This window comes from Eschrichtius robustus, chromosome X (genome assembly GCF_028021215.1).
Source record: "Eschrichtius robustus isolate mEscRob2 chromosome X, mEscRob2.pri, whole genome shotgun sequence".
Taxonomy (NCBI): Eukaryota; Metazoa; Chordata; class Mammalia; order Artiodactyla; family Eschrichtiidae; genus Eschrichtius; species Eschrichtius robustus.
The window spans coordinates 82269728-82292755 of NC_090845.1; the positions used below are offsets into that span (position 1 = coordinate 82269728).

Genomic DNA, 23028 nt, shown 5'->3' on the forward strand with positions numbered 1-23028 from the left:
CTGTACCTACTGTAAACTAGCCCAGGAAAAATATAAATAGATTGGATTTCATTACAATCTATTAAACTAAAAAATTATGTTTGTGCTTCAAATGATTCCATCAAGAAAGTGAAAATACAACTCACAGAATGGGAGAGAATATGGGAGAAGATATTTGCAAATCGTATCTCTTAGAACTTAATAATAAAAAGACAAATATGGAATTATAAAATGGGCAGAGAATTTGAGTAGACATTCCTCAAGAGAATAAATACCAATGGTCAATAGATATGTGAAAGGATGCTCAACATCAGTAATTATTAGGATAATGCAAATCAAAACTATAATGAGATTCCACTTCACAACCAATAGAATTGCTATAATCAAAAAGATGTGTTGACAAAGATGTGGAAAAACTGGAACCTTTATGCACTGCTGGAAGGAATGTAAAATGGTGCAGATACTTTGGAAAACAGTCTGGCAGTTCTTCAAAAGCTTAAACATAGATTTACCATATGACCTAGCAATTCTACTCCTAGTTATATACCCAAGAGAGGTGAAAATATACGTTCACAAGAAAACTTGTACATGAATGTTCATAATATTCATAATAGCCAAAAAGTGAAAACAACCCAAATATCTATCAATGAATGGATAACCAAATGTCATATGTCCATACAATGGAATATTATTCAGCAATAAAAATAAATGAAATACTGATACATGCTACAACTCATGTGAACCTTGAAAGCATTACATTAAGGGGAAGAAGCCAGTCACAAAAGACCACACATAATATGATTCATTTATATTGAATATCCATAAGAGGCAAATCCATAGAAACAGAGTACTAATGGGTCCCTTAGGCTAAGGTAAATGGGGAGGATTGCCGGAAGATAGCTAAAGTGTATAATGCTTCTTTGGGGGATAATGAAAATATTCTAAAATTGATTGTGGTGATGGCTGCACAGCTCTGTGAACATACTAAAAGTCATTAAATTGTACACTTAAATGGGTAAATTGTATGATGTGTCAATTATATCTCAATAAAACTGTTACCAAAACATCAAACTGAAGAACATAAAATCATATCAGAACAACTAGAAATGTGTCATGTTTTTAGAAGGAAAGTAAATACCATGAAAATATTAATTCTGACAAAATTAATTTATGAATTTAATGCAGTTTCATTTAGAGGACAAGTGTTTGGGGCTGGAATTCTTGAAATTGGTTTAAAATAATTTAAAAGATTATATAAAATAAAAAATGCCTGAGTATATCCAATAAAATAATAAAAATGCAAATAGTGAGGACTCATTTCAGCAGCTATTAAAATGTATCATAAAACCACTACCATCAAAATGGTACTCATAAAATTATACAAATAGATTATTTTAAAATAATAAAGGTATTTGATGCATAAAACAAGGTTTACAGAGTTCTAATCAGTAAAAGTTATCACCCATGAATTTTTATACCCTATCAAGTTTTCATTCATGTGTGAAGCTATCCAAAAGGGCTTATTGGAAACACATAGACTTAAGATTGTTTAACCGATGTACTCTCTGTGAAAAAATAAATTCTTCACATTTTCATGTTATTGAAAGGCAATTAAACAAAACTCACAGATGAGGATATTGGGATATAAAACAACTGGAGTGAATTTTAAAACCCTTTAGAGACTTCCAATTTCCAGTTCTACATGTAAGGAGCTTGGAAGTTGACACTCCATGCTAACAAGTAAAAAGCTTAACAGACTGAAAAATCAACAGCTCTTCTTGGATCTAGAAGAGACGAGAAGACACAGGGCAAACCACTGCCTCCTAAATTGGAGAGACAGACAAGTGAATATGAGTCACAGTTACAAGAGCAGAGACTCATGAGTGGAAGTCAATAAAGGAACCAGGGCTGGGATAGTAAAACCTGAACAGTAACTGATGAATTGCAATTCCACCCCACTCTAGCCATCCTATCCCATCTAAGTGGGGAGAAAAACACTATGAAGTTCATAGTCCAGAGGCATAGACTCATTAAAAGACTGAGACCTATTCATAGTACTACAGAACATTGTCCCCCCCCCACATACACTTTACCACCATATTTCTGAAGTCCTATTTACAGCAGTTCCTTTTACCCAGTTCATTATTTCCAGCTATTAAGAAAAAATTATAACACATAAATACAGACAAGGCAAAAAAACCCCACAATTTAAAGAGACAGATCAGAACCAGACATGGAAGGGATGTTGGAACTGTCAGATCAGGAATTTAAAACAACAATAATTAACATGGTAAGGGTTCTAATGTATAAAGTAGACAGCATGCAAAAATAGATGGGCAATGTAAACAGAAAGATGAAAATCCTAAGAAACAACCAAAAAGAAATGCTAATGATTAAAAACACAGAAATGAAGAATTATTTCTGCTGGGCTTATTAGTAGACTGGACACAGCTAAGGAAAGGAATCTCTGAGTTTGAGGATATCTCAAAAGAAACCTCCAAAACTGAAAAGCAAAGAGAACAAAGACAAATAAACAGAAGAGAATATCCAAGGACTGTGATACAACTGCAAAAGGTGTAGCATACACATAACAGGAATACCAGAAGGAGAAAAAAGAGAGAAAGAAACAGAAGAAATATTTGAAAAATAATGACTAAGAATTTTCCCCAAATTAATGTCAGACACCAGCCCACAGATACAGGAAGCTCAGAGACCACCAAGAAGGATAAATGCCCAAAAAAAACCCAAAACCCTACACTGAGGCACACCAATAAGAGTGTTCACAGTGGCAATATACATAACAGCTTCAAACTCAAAGACGTACAATAACAAAAGTAATTAGGAAGAGATCATTTCATATACATGTGCTTCCAAAACTGTAAGAGAAAAACATTTATGTTATTTATAGTGTTGCATACCCTGGGAAAAGAAGAAAACACATACAAATGCTTATAAAATACATACAAAATAAAATGCATATAACTATACGATTTCATATACAATATCTGAAATGTGTATAATTTATTTCAGGAAGTAATGAGTTTTATGAGTAAAAATAAAGCTGGGTAAAAGGGATAGAGAATATGGGGAAGATAGTGTTATGGAGGTCATGGAAATCCACTGGGATAGATGATATTTGAGCAGGAATTTAAGAGAAATGAAATTGAGCCACATAGACATCTTTAAGAAGAACATTCTAGGCAAAAGAATCAGAGTGGAAAAGTCCTGTTTTATGAACATGGTTGGTATTTGGGGGGAAAAAACATGGAGGGTATTAATGGCTGCCGTGGAGTGACTAAGAGCAAATAGTGATAGGAAATGAGATCAGAGAAGCAGCTAAGGGCCATATCTTTCTAGGGACTCATAAGCAACTGCAAAGAATTTAGATTTATTCTGAAAGAGAGGATATATTGAGAAGGTGAGTGATATATATTTGTAAAGGATAATTCTGGCTGCTCTATGGTGAATAGACTAGCAGGGCAAGTATGGATGCAGGGAGAAGATTTAGAGGCTATGGAAATCCAAGTAGTATTTGGAGATGGTGAGAATGGTCAATTATTACAAATATAGAGCTGATTAATTGAACGTGGTATATAAGAAAAAAAAAACAATACTGATGCCAAGGACTTTGACCTGAGCAAGTGGAAGAATGAAGTTGCCTTTTATTGAGATGTGTTATATTTGTAAAGGAAAATGTTCTATGTATCTATGTATCTATCTATATATAATAATGTTGTAGTAGATATATCTGGTGTGGGATTAACGATGATTGTGTGTGTGTGTGTGTGTGTGTGTGTGTATCTATACTTTTAATTTGTATTCAACAAATGTAATTGTTTTCTATTGCAGCCATAACAAATTACCACAAATGTACTGGCTTAAAACAACACAAATTTATTATCTTACAGTTCTGTGGGTCATTAATCTAACATGGCTCTCACTGAACTAAAATCAAGGTGTCAGCAAGGCTGCATTCCTTCCCGGAGGCTCTACGAGAAAATTCACTTCCAGCTTCTAAAGGTCACTCGCATTCCTTGGCTTGCACCCCCCTTCTTTCATCTTTAAAACCTTTAATGTCAAATCTCTCTGACACTTAACATTGACACACACTTCTCTTTGACCACAGCTGGGAAACATTCTCTCCTTTTTAAAGATTCTTTTGATTAGGTGGGGCCCACCTGGATAATCTGGGATAATCTCTGGGATAATCAATGTCTTTAATCACATCTGTATAGTCTCTTTTACCAGGTGGATAGCATATTCACAGGTTCCAGGAATTAGGACATGGACATATTTGGGGGACTGTTATTCTTTCTACCACAACAAAAAACCATTTGTGGAAGAAATATTTGCATGGGTGATATTTAAAATATTCTTATGCCCATTACCCATCAATAATCACTGCTGAATTTTTAGTCAACTTCCTTCTAAACTCTGAGCATGTATGCTATCTTTTCTTTTTCCAATTAATATTGCAATATACGCACATGTATTCATTGAACATTCACTTGTCAGTGTCAGGCCCTGTGTTTGACACCAGAGAAATAAACTATAACTTACTTTACCTATATAACATTATATTATAAACATTTACATATGATTTTCAAAATACCATATGGATGTCCCAAAGTTTATTCAACATTACACTAATATTGGACCTTAGAATTACCACATTATAATTCACACATAAATTTATATACATTTTTGTGTATTTTCTGGATATTTTATCTGTATGTATTGATACAAATATGGTGCTCATCATTCTGCAACCATTACATTTCAATTAAATATATCTTAAAGAACTTTCTATCTCACTACATATAAATATGAATAATTCAATAGAGTGGATATACTATATTTAACTTAGTGATTATTATTATCATGAATATTTAAGTTTTTTCTATTTGTTTTCTATTATAGGCTGGTTTTTTTTAAATTGCTTTCCCCAAAGGTTGTGCCGATTTAAATTCCCTTCATAGAAGGTCAGCTGTGCAGGCAGTAGTATTGGCAGTGGCAGGTGGGAAATGGCAGACTACTTGATCTCCATCTCTGGCACCAAGAAAGACAAAGTCAACTGTTCATTTTATTTCAAAATTGGAGTATGTCCTCATGGAGACAGATCCGCTCAGTCGCACAATAAACCAACCAGACCATTGCTTGCTTGAACATGTACCATAGCCTTCAAAACTCTTCATTGCCTGCTGACAGTTTGTGCTGTGCTATGAGTGATGTCAAAATGTAAGTACATTATGATGAATTTTTTGAGGAGGTTTTTACAGAAATAGAAAAATAGAGTTAAGTTGAGGAGAAGAACGTCTGTGATAACCTTGGAGATCACCTAGTTGTAAACATGTATGTCAAGTTTCATCCTGAAGAAGATGCAGAAAAGGATTTGATTGACTTTAGGCTCTCCTCTGGGACAGACTTCAGAGAAGCCTGCTGCCACCAGTATGAAAAGGGAGTGTGTACAGGAGAAGGCTTCTGCAACTTCATGCATTTGAAGCCCATTTCTAGAGAACTGTGGTGAGAGTTATATGGACACCATTGCAAGAAGCATAGATGGAGGTCAGGGTCTGGGGACCAGAGTGTGGACAGAAGGTAGTGGAGAGATCATGAAAGATGTGGGCAATTCTAAGCCATGCCATTTTTCCCCTATGTTTTCTAGAAAGTGTAATTGATTGACCAAATTAGTTCATAATGGGAATTTTTTAAACAACAACAAAACCAACAAAGATGGGTTTCTGAATAAAATCTGTAGTGATATAGTAAAAAAATAAATAATATGCATCACAAGTTTATGAAGCTGATCATCTCATAACATTGGCTATTGATTTAATATTGATTTTTTTATTACAAACAATATTGAATATTTTGTTTTCTAATGGCCATTTATATTTCTTTTCCTAGTTATTTATTGTCTCTTTATATTTTTACCACAAAATAGCATTCTTCATATATCAATAAGATTGTTTGGTTCTGGCCCTATAATGGGCAGGATTGAACCTATATATTGGAGATCGATAGTACTAGCAGCTGAGTTGTAATTAGGAAAGGCAGGGACTAACAGGTTATATTTGTTGTGCATAAAGACTATAAAATGAATAACTATGAAATTAGGGATAGAATTAGATGAGGTTAACAAAGACAGAAACAAGCAGTTCAACATGGCTAAGCAATGGATCTCATGTATTAGAAACATAATAAATAAGCTTAGAGAAGTGGGTTGGAGCCATATATTGTGGAGAACCATGAATTTCAGTTTGAAGAGTCTGTTTTGTTTTTGTTTCTCTTTTTCTGTAAGTAGAAAGAAATTTGTTAGGAACTCCATTAGAGCTGTGCTGTAGTAAAATTCATCTCCCCACTGCTGAATTAGAATGGAGAGAGGCTGGAGTTAGGAAAACAAATTGAGTCCACTCTCTCACAAAAAATAAAAACAAACCTGAAGTGGTAGAAATACAAGACTTGTTAATTTAGCAACTGATCTGATGTGGGAAGAGAGGTGGGGAGTAATAAGAAAAAGTAAAAAAAAAATATGATTATAGGGGTTGATGTGAGGAGAATAGAGGTAAAATCAATAGAAAATAGTAAGGGAAACCATGCAGCAAAGCAAAGTAGTTAAGAACAAGGACCCTAGTGCTAGATTTTCAAGCTCAAATCCTGGCTCTACTATTTACCAGCTGTATGACCGTGGGCAGTCACTGAAACTTTCTGTGGCTCAGTTTCCTTATCTGTAAAATGGGAATGGTGGTAGAAATAGTACCTACTTCAGAATTTAGTGCCTTATTTTATGTAAAGCACTTAGAACAATTCCTGATATTTTATTATTTACTAGTATTTTTAAAACCCCAAAAATTCAATTAAGTACATTTTAAGATCTAATTGGCTTCATCCACTGATTCATGGGTTGGGCATCATCCCATCTAGCAACTAGAAGAGAGTTCTGAGTACAAAATGGGAAATTTTTATAGACAGAAGGAGAGTGGGGTAAGAAACTATTAACAAAGTAAAAGAAAGGGTTATTTTCAGGCCAGGATATCTTTTTTTTTGTGGGGGAAGGGAAAGCAAGGAATTTACCATGCAGATTGCTTCTTCTTCTTGTGGGAGATGGAGAGGCACATGATTGATGACCTTACTGGTACATGACAGAAAATTCCAGACTGGTCCATTAAGATTACATTTAAACTGCAATTAGATCAGGTATTAAATCTAGGTTTGGTATCATGGGCTTTAGCACAAGTGATGCCATTTGAGGCCTGTGGTTTTCTTATAACACTATATTTTAAAAAGATGATATGCTAAGTTTTGGAATTGTTAAGTTTATTAATAACCTATCTCAGTACTGAGAAGCAGTGGAAGTTGAAAATTATATCTGAAACTCAAATGATAAGGAGAGTTTGACACACAGATTTTGGGGTCTATTTCATAGGTATAACTGAAACTCTCTGGGAGTAAATGTAATAAACCTAAATAAAGAAAGAAAAAACAAAGGCAAAGAGGGACTAGGGCAAAATTAGGAGAATATCTAACTTTAAGATGTGGGGGCCACAGAAGAGGAGTCAGCTAAAGATACAGAAAAAAGTCAGTAAGATTGTTAACAGAACTAATAAGCTGATGAAGACTCAGAAAAAAAAGGCAAAAGTTTGACGAGAAATTATTGGTCAACAATATGAATGGCTTTAGAGAGTCTGGACTTCTTTTGCTTGATATTATGGAGTTTTTAAGAGTTTCTATCCACATTGAAGAATCTCCTCTGGTTCCCCTTTCAATGAATTCCACTGTCAAGATGGTATTCTCTCTCCTGAGGGTTAGAGTGACTGGCATCTGTATCTGCTTAGAAAAATGAGAAAGAAATAAAGCTATCCTTATATTATTTAGATTATAAAAAATGTTGTATGTACTTGCATTGAAAATGGCTCTCCGAGTTAAGAGAGACATTTCATGCCTCCTCTTGGTTCTGGGAAATAGACTGCCACTAGAATGTACTTAGAGAATTACCAGAATAGATGACAGATGCAAACATCATAGTTAAGGGAAAAGGCTGAAATAAAACTTTTGCCAAAATAATCCAATGAAAATGTCAGTTACTTCAGTTCTAACTTTTTGAATGTCTCATTCTGTAATTTGGCATGAAATTGGGAGTGGGTAAATTCAGGCAACATACTTAGAGCAGAAAATTCTTAGTCTAAACAAGTTCATTAAAATTTCAGGGGCCTTTAACACCTCAGTAACAGCCTGCCCGCAGGTTAACATTTATTGTTTTGAACTGCCAACATCTTGCTTTTATGGTATACATTTATATGCTAAATTGCCTATTACATTAAGCTGTAAGTTCTCATTTAGCAGCATCAGAAATAAGATTTGACTGTAAGTGTTTGTATTTTATTAGTGCTATACCAGACTTCCTAATAGCTCAAAATTCCTAAAGGCAGAAATTCATTGCATCTCCTTCATAAGGTGCTTGCCTAAAATAATTTGTTATAAATACTACATTTGCATACACTTGAACTTTTCAGACTTAGGTCGTCAGGAAAAGTGGACAAAATTACTTCATTTGATTTTGCCCTTAAGCAAATCATAAGTGACAAGTTTAAGCAATTATATAAAGAAAATAAAAGTACAAGCTAACAAATAACTATTCTTTTCTTAATGATTTCAGAGTAAATCAGCAGGAAACTCCAGGGAAATGGATGCTGAGTAACGATACGCTATTATAAGCGTTCTCATGTATAACATAGAGTTGCCAGACATTTGTATGGTGGGTAAGAGAGTTCACATGACTCCATTGAACATGATATAATATTATGAAATACTTAACACAGGAACTTCAAAATCCAAACCTCAATTTGTGTAGTGAGGAGAAAAAGTATTGGTTAAGGGCACAGATTGAAAAGGAAATTGAAAAATCTTACTCAGAAAAAGACTCTCTACACTGGTGGATAGCAGAGACTAAAAATATGTTCCATTTGGGAAACACCATGCCACCCACACTTTTCCACCTATTTTCAGAATCTTTTTCTCCTACACTTGAAATGCGTTGACATCAAAAAACAAGGAGAACACTAGATTTATAAATCAAGGCACAGAATTTTTAACCCATAAATTATAAAGGATTTTATTCCCCTTGAAGATCTTTTTTTTTTTTTTTTTTCTGGCATGAAAACCAATGAATGGGTTTTTTTCTCCTTAGTGTTGAAAGAATTGGATATGTAAGGGAAATTAAATAAAGTGAAACAAATTTGTTGAGTACTTAGTATGTATCAGATACTAAGTCACTTTGTATTGGGTAGATTGGTCACCACTTCAACATGATTGTATCCCTTTTCATTTTGTCACAGCTTTTTGATTTAGGTGGTATCAACACAACACCTACTCCCAGCAACAGAATCTGATATTTTTTGTATATTTCTTTGCTAAAGTTATTTGTTCAGTGTGGGAACATGACTGAGAAAGTCTCATAGGTGGGAACTCCAGGATTTTTGTTCAATATTTGGAGGAAACATGCTCTATTTTTCCCCCTTGATGAGAATAAGAAAGCATGTAAATCAGGGAGCTGCTGTCAGCCACCCAGCTACGAGAGTAGTCTGCCCCCAAATAAAGCCAACAAAAGAGAAGGGAAGAGCCAAGATAATTATAGGAAAACATAGCTGCAATCCTCATGGCATCATAAATCTCTAGATCAAACCATGCTGCAGCCCACCCTCTCTAACACTGAAAGCAAGCAGGACCCTCTGGGGTCCTCCCGGGCACAAAACCCTTTCCATTCCCCCCCACCGCAACCCCCGTTTCTTATTTGTAGGAAAAAGGTTTTCAGCCTTCTAGGCCTTCCCTGAGTTCCAAAGGGCAGATACAAACAGTTGTTAATCAGGGAAGGGAAGGAATGCAGGAAGAAACAATAGTGCAGTATGAGGCCTGGGCCTGGTTCCTCCTTGGGAATGTGCCTAACAATTATTTTTTTGAATTTTATTTTATATATTATTTTATACAACAGGTTCTTATTAGTTATTCATTTTATACATATTAGTGTATATATGTCAATCCCAATCTCCCAATTCATCCGACCACCACCACCACCACCACTTTCCACCTTGGTGTCCATATGTTTGTTCTCTACATCTGTATCTCTATTTCTGCCCTGCAAACCAGTTCATCTGTACCATTTTTCTAGATTCCACATATATGCGCTAATATACGATATTTGTTTTTCACTTTCTGACTTACTTCTCTCTGTATGACAGACTCTAAGTCCATCCACCTCACTACAAATAACTCAGTTTCGTTCCTTTTTATGGCTGAGTAATATTCCATTGTATATATGTGCCACATCTTCTTTATCCATTCGTCTCAAGATGGGCATTTGGGTTGCTTCCATGACCTGGCTATTGTAAATAGTGCTGCAATGAACATTGAGGTGCATGTGTATTTTGAATTATGGTTCTATCTGTGTTTATGCCCAGTAGTGGGATTGCTGGGTCATATGGTAATTCTATTTTTAGTTTTTGAAGGAACCTCCATACTGTTCTCCATAGTGGCTGTATCAATTTGCGTTCCCACCAACAGTGCAAGATGATTCCCTTTTCTCCACACCCTCTCCAGCATTTGTTGTTTGTACATTTTCTGATAATGCCCATGCTAACTGGTGTGAGGTGATACTTCATTGTAGTTTTGATTTGTATTTCTCTAATCATTAGTGATGTTGAGCATCTTTTCATATGCTACTTGGCCATCTGTATGTCTTCTTTGAAGAAATGTCTATTTAGGTCTTCTGTTCATTTTTGGATTGGGCTGTTTGTTTTTTTAATATTGAGCTGCATGAGCTGTTTATATATTTTGGAGATTAATCCTTTGTCCATTGATTCGTTTGAAAATATTTTCTCCCATTCTAAGGGTTGTCGTTTCATCTTGTTTGTAGTTCCCTTTGCTTTGCAAAAGCATTTAAGTTTCATTAGGTCCCATTTGTTTACTTTTGTTTTTATTTCCATTACTCTAGGAGGTGGATCAAAAAAGATCTTGCTATGATTTATGTCAAAGAGTATTCTTCCTATGTTTTCCTCTAAGAGTTTTATAGTGTCCGGTCTTACATTTAGGTCTCTAATCCATTTTCAGTTTATTTTTGTGTGTCCTGTAAGGGGGTATTCTAATTTCATTCTTTTACATGTAGCTGTCCAGTTTTCCCAGCACCACTTATTGAAGAGACTGTCTTTTCTCCATTGTATATCCTTGCTTCCTTTGTCATAGATTAGTTGACCATATGTGCGTGGCTTTATCTCTGGGCTTTCTATCCTGTTCCATTGATCTGTATTTCTGTTTTTGTGCCGGTACCATATTGTCTTGATTACTGTAGCTTTCTAGTATAGTCTGAAGTCAGGGAGTCTGATTCCTCCAGCTCCATTTCTTTCCCTTCAAGACTGCTTTGGCTATTTGGGGTCTTTTGTGTCTCCATACAAATTTTAAGATTTTTTGCTCTAGTTCTGTAAAAAATGCCATTCGTAATTTGATAGGGATTGCATTGAATCTGTAGATTGCTTTGGGTAGTATAGTCATTTTCGCAATATTGATTCTTCCAATCCAAGAACATGGTATATCTCTCCATCTGTTTGCATAAACTTTAATTCCTTTCATCAGTGTCTTATAGTTCTGCACACACAGGTCTTTTGTCTCCCTTGGTAGGTTTTTTCCTAGGTAATTTATTCTTTTTGTTGCAATGGTAAATGGGAGTTTTCCCTTAATTTCTCTTTCAGATTTTTCATCATTAGTGTATACGAATGGAAGAGATTTCTGTGTATTAATTTTGCATCCTGCAGCTTTACCAAATTCATTGATTAGCTCTAGTAGTTTTCTGGTGGCATCTTTAGGATTATCTATGTATAGTATCGTGTCATCTGCAAATAGTGACAGTTTTACTTCTTCTTTCCCGATTTGGATTCCTTTAATTTCTTTTTTTTCTCTGATTGCCGTGGTGAGGACTTCCAAAACTGTGTTGAGTAATAGTGGTGAGAGTGGGCATCCTTGTCTTGTTCCTGATCTTAGAGGAAATGCTTTCAGTTTTTCACCATTGAGAATGATGTTTGCTGTGGGTTTGTTGTATATGGCCTTTATTATGTTGAGGTAGGTTTCCTCTATGCCTACTTTCTGAAGAGTTTTTTATCATAAATGGGTGTTGAATTTTGTCAAAATCTTTTTCTGCATCTATTGAGATGATCATATGGTTTTTATTCTTCAATTTGTTAATATGGTGTATCACATTGATTGATTTGCATACATTGAAGAATCCTTGCATCCCTGGGATAAATCCCACTTGATCACAGTGTATGATCCTTTTAATGTGTAGTTGGATTCTGTTTACTAGTATTTTGTTGAGGATTGTTGCATCTATATTCATCAGTGATATTGGTCTGTAATTTTCTTTTTTTGTAGTATGTTTGCCTGGTTTTGGTATCAGGGTGATGGTGGCCTCATAGAATGAGTATGGGAGAGTTCCCCCCTCTGCAATTTTTTGGAAGAGTTTGAGACGGATGGGTGTTAGTTCTTCTCTAAATGTTTGATAGAATTCACCTGGGAAGCCATCTTGTCCTGGACTTTTGTATGTTGGAAGATTTTTAATCACAATTTCAATATCATTACTTGTGATTGGTCTGTTCATATTGCCTATTTCTTCCTGGTTCAGTCTTGGAAGGTTATACCTTTCTAAGAATTTGTCCATTTCTTCCTGGTTGCCCATTTTATTGGCGTAAGGTTGCTTGTAGTAGTCTTTTAGGATGCTTTGTATTTCTGCAGTGTCTGTTGTAACTTCTCCTTTTTCATTCCCAATTTTATTGATTTGAGTCCTCTCCCTCTTTTTCTTGATGAGTCTGGCTAATGGTTTATCAATTTTGTTTATCTTCTCAAAAGTACCAGCTTTTACTTTTATTGATCTTTGCTATTGTTTTCTTTGTTTCTATTTCATTTATTTCTGTTCTGATCTTTATGATTTCTTTCCTTCTACTAACTTTGGGTTTTGTTTGTTGTTTTTTCTCTAGTTCCTTTTGGTGTAATATTAGATTGTTTATTTGAGATTTTTCTTGTTTTTTGAGGTAGGCTTGTATTGCTATAAACTTCCCTGTTAGAACTGCTTTTGCTGCATCCCATAGGTTTTGGACCATCGTGTTTTCTTATCATTTATCTCTAGGTATTTTTTGATTTTCCCTTTGATTTCTTCAGTGATCTCTTGGTTATTTAGTAACGTATTGTTTAGCCTCCATGTGTTTGTGGGTTTTTTTGTTTTTTTTCCCTGTAATTGATTTCTAATCTCATAGCGTTGTGGTCAGAAAAGATGCTTGATATAATTTCAATTTTCTTAAATTTACCAAGGCTTGATTTTTGACCTAAGATGTGATCTATCTTGGAGAATGTTCCATGTGCACCTGAGAAGAAAGTGTAATCTGCTGTTTTTAGATGGAATGTCCTATAAATATCAATTAAATCTATCTGGACTATTGTGTCATTTAAAGCTTGTGTTTCCTTATTAATTTTCTGTTTGGATGATCTGTCCATTGGTGTAAGTGAGGTGTTAAATTCCCCCACTCCTATTGTGTTACTGTTGATTTCCTCTTTTAGAGCTCTTAGCAGTTCCCTTATGTATTGAGATGTGCCTATAGGGTGTATATATATTTATAATTGTTATATCTTTTTCTTGGATTGATCCCTTGATCATTATGTAATGTCCTTCCTTGTCTCTTGTAACATTCTTTATTTTAAAGTCTATTTTGTCTGATATGAGCATTGGTATGACAACTTTCTTTTGATTTCCATTTGCATGGAATACCTTTTTTCATCCCCTCACTTTCAGTCTGTATGTGTCCCTAGGTCTGAAGTGGGTCTCTTGTAGACAGCATATATATGGGTCTTGTTTTTGTATCCATTCAGCAAGCCTCCTTCTTTTGGTTGGAGCATTTAATCCATTCACGTTTAAGGTAATTATCCATATGTATGATCCTATTACCATTTTCTTAATTGTTTTGGGTTTGTTTTTGTAGGTCCTTTTCTTCTCTTTTGTTTCCCACTTAGAGAAGTTCCATTAGCATTTGTTGCAGAGCTGGTTTGGTGGTGCTGAATTCTCGTAGCTTTTGCTTGTCTGTAAAGCTTTTGATTTCTCCGTCAAATCTGAATGAGATATTTTCTGGGTAGAGTAATCTTGGTTGTAGGTTCTTCCCTTTCATCACTTTAAATATATCATGCTACTCCCTTCTGGCTTGCAGAGTTTCTGCTGAAAAATCAGCTGTTAACCTTATGGGAGTTCCCTTGTATATTATTTGTCATTTTTCCCTTGATGCTTTCAATAATTTCTCTTTGTCTTTAATTTTTGTAAGTTTGATTACTATGTGTCTTGGTGTGTTTCTCCTTTGATTTATCCTGCCTGGGACTCTCTGCGCTTCCTGGACTTAGGTGGCTATTTCCTTTCCCATGTCAGGGAAGTTTTCTACTATAATCTCTTCAAATATTTTCTTGGGCCCTTTCTCTCTCTCTTCTCCTTCTGGGACCCCTATAATGGGAAAGTTGTTGCATTTAATGTTTTCCCAGAGGTCTCTTAAGCTGTCTTCATTTCTTTTCATTCTTTTGTCTTTATTCTGTTCTGCGACAGAGAATTCCACCATTCTGTCTTCCAGGTTACTTATCTGTTCTTCTGCCTCACTTATTCTGCTATTGATTCCTTTTAGTGTGTTTTTCATTTCAGTTATTTTATTGCTTATCTCTGTTTGTTCTTTAATTCTTCTAGGTGTTTGTTCTTTAATTCTTCTAGGTCTTTGTTGAACATTTCTTGCATCTTCTTGATCTTTGCCTCCATTCTTTTTCTGAGGTCCTGGATCATCTTTACTATCATTATTCTCAATTCTTTTTCTGGAAGGTTGCCTATCTCCACTTCATTTAGTTGTTTTTCTGGGGTTTTATCTTGTTCCTTCAACTCCTACATAGCCCTCTGCCTTTTCATCTTGCCTATGTTTCTGTGAATGTGGTTTTTGTTCCACAGGCTGCAGGATTGTAGTTCTTCTTGCTTCTGCTCTCTGCCCTCTGGTGGTTGCGGCTATCTAAGAGGGTTTTTCAAGTTTCCTGTTGGGAGGGACTGGTGGTGGGTAGAGATGGCTGTTGCTCTGGTGGGCAGAGCTCAGTAAACCTTTAATCTGCTTGTCTGCTGATGGGTGGGGCTGAGTTCCCTCCCTGTCAGTAGTTTGGCCTGAGGTGACCTAACCCTGGAGCCTACCCACCTGTTTTTTGGGGCTAATGGTGGACTCTGGGAAGGCTCATGCCAAGGAGTACTTCCCAGAACTTCTGCTGCCAGTGTCCTTGTCCTCATGGTGAGCCACAGCCACCCCCATCTCTGCAGGAAACCCACCAACACTAGCAGGTAGGTCTGGTTCAGTCTCCTCTGGAGTCACTGCTCCTTCCCCTGGGTCCCGATGCTCACACTAATTTGTGTGTGCACTCCAAGAGTGGAGTCTCTGTTTCCCCCAGTCCTGTCAAAGTCCTGCAGTCAAATTCCGCTAGCCTTCAAAGTCTGATTCTCTAGGAATTCCTCCTCCTGTTGCCAGACCGCCAGGTTGGGAAGCCTGACGTGGGGCTCAGAACCTTCACTCCAGTGGGTGGGCTTCTGTGGTATAAGTGTTCTCCAATTTCTGAGTCACCAACCCAACCATTATGGGATTTGATTTTATTGTGATTGTGCCCCTCCTACTGTCTCATTGTGGCTTCTCCTTTGTCTTTGGATGTGGAGTATCTTTTTTGGTAAGTTCCAGTGTCTTCCTCTCAATGATTGTTCAGCAGTTAGTTGTGATTCCAGTGATCTCGCAAGAGGGAGTGAGCACACGTCCTTCTACTCCGCCATCTTGAACCAATCCCTGTGCCTAACAATTTAATGCATATCTCTGAGTTCTAAAGAAACTAAGATCTCCACCCAGATGGAGGATGGTAACTTCAGGTTGAGCACAAGTAGGTGGACCCCAGACTGGTTGGAACCAGAAGCCTGATGATTGAGATTCCTGGAACACCACTGTGTTACCTCACCACTAACCAATCAGAAGAGGGTTACACATGCTGCAGCTCTCCCCACAAATTTTGCCTATAAAAACTTTTTCACTGAAACCCATCAGGAAGTTCTTGTCTTTTGAGCATGAGCCACCCGTTCTCCTTGTTTGTCCCTTCAGTAAAACTTTCTCTGCTCCAAACTTCAACATTTCAGTTTGTTTGGCCTCACTATGCATCAGGCATATGTACTTGGGTCCGACAACAATCCCATATATACCATTTACGTTTTTAAGTTATTTTGTAGTGAGTTTCCTATTACTCATAAACAAAAACTCCTACCTGATATAGAGGTGTTCTTTTTGTGTCTGTTTTTCAGTTGGTATTAGTCTAACAGTATCTTTATTCCATTACTTGGGAGATATTAATGGAAAGAGAGCAAATATTTTTAAGAAACCTAATAGAGAGTGAGAATCATCTATAGTAACTACAGAATATTGGGGGGAAAGGAATTAATTCAACTTGAAAATTGTGAGGTGAATTAGAATCATCTCATGTTACAAAACCTATTTATTGAATAATACACTCACAGAATTGCCAAGCGAGAGACACCCTAAAGAACTGCTGTATCAGAAACATGCAATGATAGAGACACTGAATAACAGAATCACAGATATTCAGAAACAAGATATGTGAGTATGCTTGCTCTTTTCTATTCGTTCCAGTAATACTTAGTCCTATATCTATTCTGGAACTAAACCCATTTTAGTTGTTTCTCCTCCACTGATCTATGAGTTCCTCACTGGTAAAATCCCTTCTTTTTCTTCATATTTCTAACAGTGATCATAATGTGTTGCATATAGTAGGACTGTAGAAGTGTTTTTGAATGGTTAAATGAATGCAAGCGTTCTGAGAGAGTAAGGGAACACTCAGAGGAGTGAGAACTCCCTAAGTGCTAGGTTGGACCTAGAAGAGACCTTGTTCCTCATTATCCCTCAGCACTATGCCTACAAAAGAACTGGTTTAAACAACTAAAATGAGAAGGTTTTATGAACAAATCTTTAATCTGTCTCTGAAATGTGCAGGGAATTAAATATTTAAGAACACTTTACCATTTTTAAAAGATAATTCCTTGTTTTGTTTTAAAAGAAACTTATTTGAATAATAGAAATAAAATTACATTAAAGAGAATTTGAGAAACAAGAACAGATCACTCGTAATAGCTCACCTACATATAACCACTGATATTTTGGAAAACAGAGTGCACTTGTAATTTTATATGCTGTTTTTTTTTTCACTTCACTTTGAGCAGTAAACACCATCTCATTTTGCAGTGTAATCTACACAACTGCATTTTTCAATGGTTGAAAATAGCCTACACTGGGAATTCCCTGGCGGTCTAGTGGTTAGGACTCCACACACTTACTGTTGAGGGCCCTGGGTTCGATCCCTGGTCAAGGAACTAAAATCCCACAAGTCCCATGTGATTCGGCCCCCCCTCAAAAAAAATAGTCTACACAGTAAATGTAGAAAACATTTATTTAGTGATTCTGTTGTTGTTGATGAAGACAAATTGCTTTCCATTTTACATTATTATAAGTAATGCTGTGGTGAACAACACATGCACTTTATCTTTTCTATATTTTAGATTATTGGTTAAGGCCAATAATACCAAAAGTGATATTAAACTTAAAACTTAAAAATTTTAAGTTTCTCAATATATACTGTTCCAAAATGTTTCTAATTATTTATGATAATGTCAGTAACGTGTGACTGCACCTGCTTTGTCACATTTCAGTAAGGCAAATTATCATTTTAAAATGTATGCTAATATAATTGGTAAAAAGTGGAGGTACTGTATTATCTTTTTTTTCTTTTTTTTTTTTTGGCTGCGTTGGGTCTTTTTTGCTGTGTGCGGGTTTTCTCTAGCTGTGGCAAGCAGGGGCTACTCTTCATTGAGGTGCGTGGGCTTCTCATTGCAGTGGCTTCTCTTGTTGCAGAGCACAGGCTCTAGACATGTGGGCTTCAGTAGTTGTGGCATGCGGGCTCAGTAATTGTGGCTTGCAGGCTCTAGAGCACAGTCTCAGTAGTTGTGGTGCACCGGCTCAGTTGCTCTGTGGCATGTGGGATCTTTCCGGACCAGGGCTCGAACCCATGTCCCCTGCATTGGCAGGCAGATTCGTAACCACTGTGCCACCAGGGAAGTCCTGCATTACCATTTTAATTCCCATTTTTCTTTTCTTGTAAAGTTAAACATTCTTTAATATATTTTCCCTTTATTGAATTTTCTTTAGCTTTGTAGCAGATTTTGCTGATAGCCTTGGAATCTCTCTTATCATCTGCTGCCTGTGCTAATGGCTCCTACCTAAACCTTAACTGGAAGATTGCCCTTGAAAGATTGGAGCCAGCTCCAGCAGAGGAGCCTATACCTTCCACCCAGGTCAGCCCTTAGTTAACAGCACAGGCCTGCAAAAGCTTCACTCCCTTTCCTCAAGTAGGGGGGGCATGACTCTGAGGTGAAATTTGCATTCCAGATCACCCCATGGCATCAGATTGAGGCTAAACTTCATCTAAAAAGACATCTTTGCCTAGCTCTTTGCTTTCCTTATCCTGCTTCTCTCACTACCTTACAGGTAGCCCGAGCAGAACTCATTTAAAAAAAAAAAAATCTTGTATTTCAGGGTCTGCTTTAGAGGACCAACCTAAAATAAATATACTGTTCTTATTTACATGGTGTGGCCTTAATGTATGTTTTTGGTGCTTTTTGTTTGTTTTTACTGTCTATTCCAGAATTTGAAGAATATAGAGATCTGTTTTCATGTAATATTTCCATAGGAAAACAGATCAGTATGATTCTTTTTACACTCCTACTGTAAAAATAGATTCAAGTTTCTTTTATTTTAACAATTAATTACTTTAAATCTCATTTGCCCAGGAACATTACTAACTCAGTCTAAACGGGCTTTTCATGATTTCAAACTCCAGGTGGAAAGAGAACAACAAAGCCTAATAAATACACTGACTGGGATAGATTTTTTTTTTAATCGACTGCCAGAAACTTTCTTAATCAGGTATCATAATGCAAAAATGTTTGATATTGAGGATTAAAAATTTAAAGACATATACATTTAAAAGTGGGAGTATTTATTAATTTTGATTTGATTTGAAGCTAAAAACCTGATATTTTAAATTTCATAACATAATATGTAGTATGGAATTCAAATTTGAATCACTTATCTGAGGACAATATTTTTTTTTTATTCTTCTGTTTTGTTAATTTATACTCTTGTATTATATTGTCTTTCTTCCATTTTCTTACATTTACTCAATTGTCCTATTTCTAACATCTTGAATTGGACAATTAAATCATTAATTTTCAAATTTTCTTTCTTTTTATAACATAAACATGTAAAGATACAAATTCTCCTATATGCTGCATATTTTTTTATATTTATTCTACATATTTTTCTAATTGGCATTGAGATTTATTTTATGACCTATAAGATACATAACATCTGTGTTTTCTTACTTCCAGATGTATAAGGGAGTTTATAAAATCATTTTGTATTTGGTTTCTAAGTTAATTCCTTTACACTTAGAAAATAAAGCTTGTATAATAACAACTATAGACTTTGTGATCTTGTTCAAGGTCAATTATTTTAGTAATGTATATTTGTTTGAAAGCATTGTGCATTCTTTATTATTATTGGGGTCTTGGGATGGTCCAATATATAGCATTCATTCTTCCCTTAAAAGATGAAGAGAAAACCATGTTGTTAATAAATTATAACTTCTGTTATTGGTAAACATGACATAGAAGAATATGGTTAATGACTGGGGCAAACTGAGCTTCCTAATGCTGAACCTCAGAATGAGACTTACCCATTCAGTATCAACCAATAATAGAATGCTGCAGTTCCTACACTGTATGGGCAGAGGAGCAGAAAATACGTGCCCTCTGGAAGCATGTTGGATCCCTAAAGGCAAATAAAATAAAAGTCTGGACTATGCTTACCAGTTCTTTACAAAAAGTCAGTAATCAGATGTCAATTGATCTCACCTTGGAAAGAGTGAGGAAAGGGGTAAAGAGAGGCCATGAATGTTTAATAAAAGGCCCTTTACATTGATGGAATCATCATTAATGGGTTTAAGGATCTTTATGTATCAGTTAAATCAAGCACTCAAAATAATATTCAAATCTTTTAAATCATACTTAATTTTCATCTGCTTGATAAATCAATTTCTGAAAGAAATATGTTAAAATCTTTATAATTGTGGATTTGTCGATTTCTCTTTGTAATATTGTAGTTTGCTTCATAGTTTTATAGTCTATTCTTTATCAGCTGCATATAAGATTAAAATTGAACTCTCTGGTGAATTATTCATCTCATCACTTTTTCTAATACAATATTCTGTCTCAATTCAAGTTAATACAATATTAATATAACTCATCAACTTCCTTTCAGTTGATATTTGTTCAGTATCTCTTCTCCATTTCTTTCTTCCAAATAATCCATGTCCTTTAAAGTACATAGCTCAATTCCTAAAATACAATCTGACTGTCCCTTTTAACAGGTAGATTTCGGTTGCATTTCCTATTTTACCCTAAAGTTATTTACACTCACACATTTATACATTTTCAACTGGAAGGGCCCTTTTGTTTCTGTAATAAATTTCTAATTTTATTGCATTGTAATCAGAGAATATTACTTGTACTGCTTTTCCTTTGTGGAACTTATGGAGACTTTCTATGATCTAATATATTGTTGATTTTTGTAAATGTTCTTTATGCCCTATAGAAGAAGACATATCTGCTATTACTGGGGCATACAGTTTGGAATATATCCATAAAATCTCTTTTATTAGTTTTATTAATTCTTCTAAATTCTTCCTTATTATTGCCAACTTGATTTGTCTTTAACTTTGAGAGATGTACTAAAATCAGCCATTATTAATATGTTTCTATTTTTTCTTGTATTGCCTATAATTTCTGCTTTGTGAAGTGGTTGTTGTATTATCTGATGCATTGCTATTCATTACTGTATATCTTATTGATGAAATTTTGCATCTAGTCTCAAAAGTGATTGGCTTGTAATTGTCCTATCATGTAAACTTCCTAAAGAGTTTTGATATAAACAGAATTTAATAACACAGGTTGGGTTGGGAAGTGTTTCTGGACTTTCTGTTCTTAGGACTAATTTGTGATTGGTGTTATTTCTTCTTTAGATATTTCATAATTCACTAGTGGAACCATTTAGGCTAAGAGTTTTCTTCATGGGAATGACTTTATTTACAGTTTCAATTCCTTTAATAATTAGTGGGTTACTCTTATTCTCTATTCCTTCTTGTACCCAGTGTAGAAAGTTGTACTATATATAAATTTTCCATTTTTAGCTTAATTTTCTAATTAATTGATATAAAGTCCACAATTTATGATCTTTTCAATGTCTGTTTATTGTGTAGTGATATACTTTTAAAATTTAGTTTCTGGTATTATTTGTGCTTTCTCTTTTCTTCTCCTGGCTATCCTCATTAGGACTTTCAGTAAGTTTCTCCAAAGATCCACATTTCAGTATTGTTTTTCATTTGTTTTATGTTTCACAAATAGATGCTCCTTAGATTTTCTTTCTTTCACTTGACTTTAGTTTAATTTTGTTATTTTTGTAACTCTTTGTGATAGATGCTTAAATAAATGATTTTCAGTTTTATCCTTTTTCAAAATATATATTTAAAGCTTCTAACTTCCCTTTATTCAAACATTTAGCTCCATCCCACAAGGTTTTGGAAGTTATATGTCCATCATCTTTCAGGTTAAGATTTCTTACAGTCCACATTGTGATTGCTTCCTTGATCCATGAGTTCTTTCAAAGTATAGTGCTTATGTTACAATCATAGGGGAATTTTATACTTAGCTTCTTGTTATGGATTTATAGCTTAAATATACTGTGGTCAAAGAACGTATTCCTGTAAGACTGGAGTCTTTGAAAATTGCTGAAACCTGCTTTATGATCTAGAATATAGTCAATTTTTATAAATGTTGTGTATGACCAGAAAAAATATATTTAATAACTGACACATTTATTCACTGAACAAGTTTATCTTTTATTATTGTATTTGAAATTATATATTTATTACTATATTAGCTATATTAAAATGTTATTGCTTTATTATGTTATCATGGTATAATTTTTATTATATTGGAGAAGTTAAGAAAAGGGACTGGGTTTAAATTCTAACTCTACCATTAACTTGGTATATGGCCATGGCAAAGCTGCTTAAACTCTTTGTACTTCAGTTTCTATTTCTGTAAAGTTAGAAGAACAATAGCGATTAACTAATAAGGTTTAGTAAGAATCAATATAGTTACTATTTGGAAAGTGCTTACAGCAGTGACTATCACACAATGTGTTCTATAACTTTTGGATGTTATAAATGAACAAAAAAAGGAGAGAGAGGAGCTAGGCAGATGGTTCAAGTTGTGATATATGTAGAGTGAAGTATGTACACAATAGTCCTTGTGATAGACTGGTCAAAGACTTAAAAAATGAGACTTTTCAAATACTTAATGGAAAATTTCTATGCAAGTTGAAATACCACTGCAGCATGCACTTTTCATAGATCTAAATGTAAAATGCAAAACTATAAAACTTCTAGATGAAAGTATAGGAGAAATTCTGCATGACCTTGGCTTTAGTGATGAGAATTTACATATAACAACAAAAGCATGATGTGTAAAAGAACAAATTGATAAGTTGGACTTTATTAAAATTAAAACTTCTGCTCTGTGAATGATACCATTAGAGAATGAAAAGATAAGCCGCAGACTGGAGAAAGGATTTGTAAAACATAGATCTGATAACAAACTTATATCCAAAATATATTAAAAAAAAACTCTTAAAACTCAACAATAAGAAAATAAATCACCCATTTAAAAATGTGGGAATACCTGAACAGCTCACAAAAGAAGATATACAGATGGCAATTAAACACATAAAAAGATGCTCAACATCATTTGCCATTAGGGGAATATAAATTAAAGCAAGGTGATATCACCAC

General features: G+C 34.9%; 1 pseudogene; it reads left to right on the forward strand.

Annotated features, from left to right (window-relative positions):
* The first annotated feature begins 5003 nt into the window (after positions 1 to 5003).
* On the forward strand, positions 5004 to 5581 carry LOC137756351 (splicing factor U2AF 35 kDa subunit-like; annotated as a pseudogene).
* The last annotated feature ends 17447 nt before the right edge of the window (positions 5582 to 23028 follow it).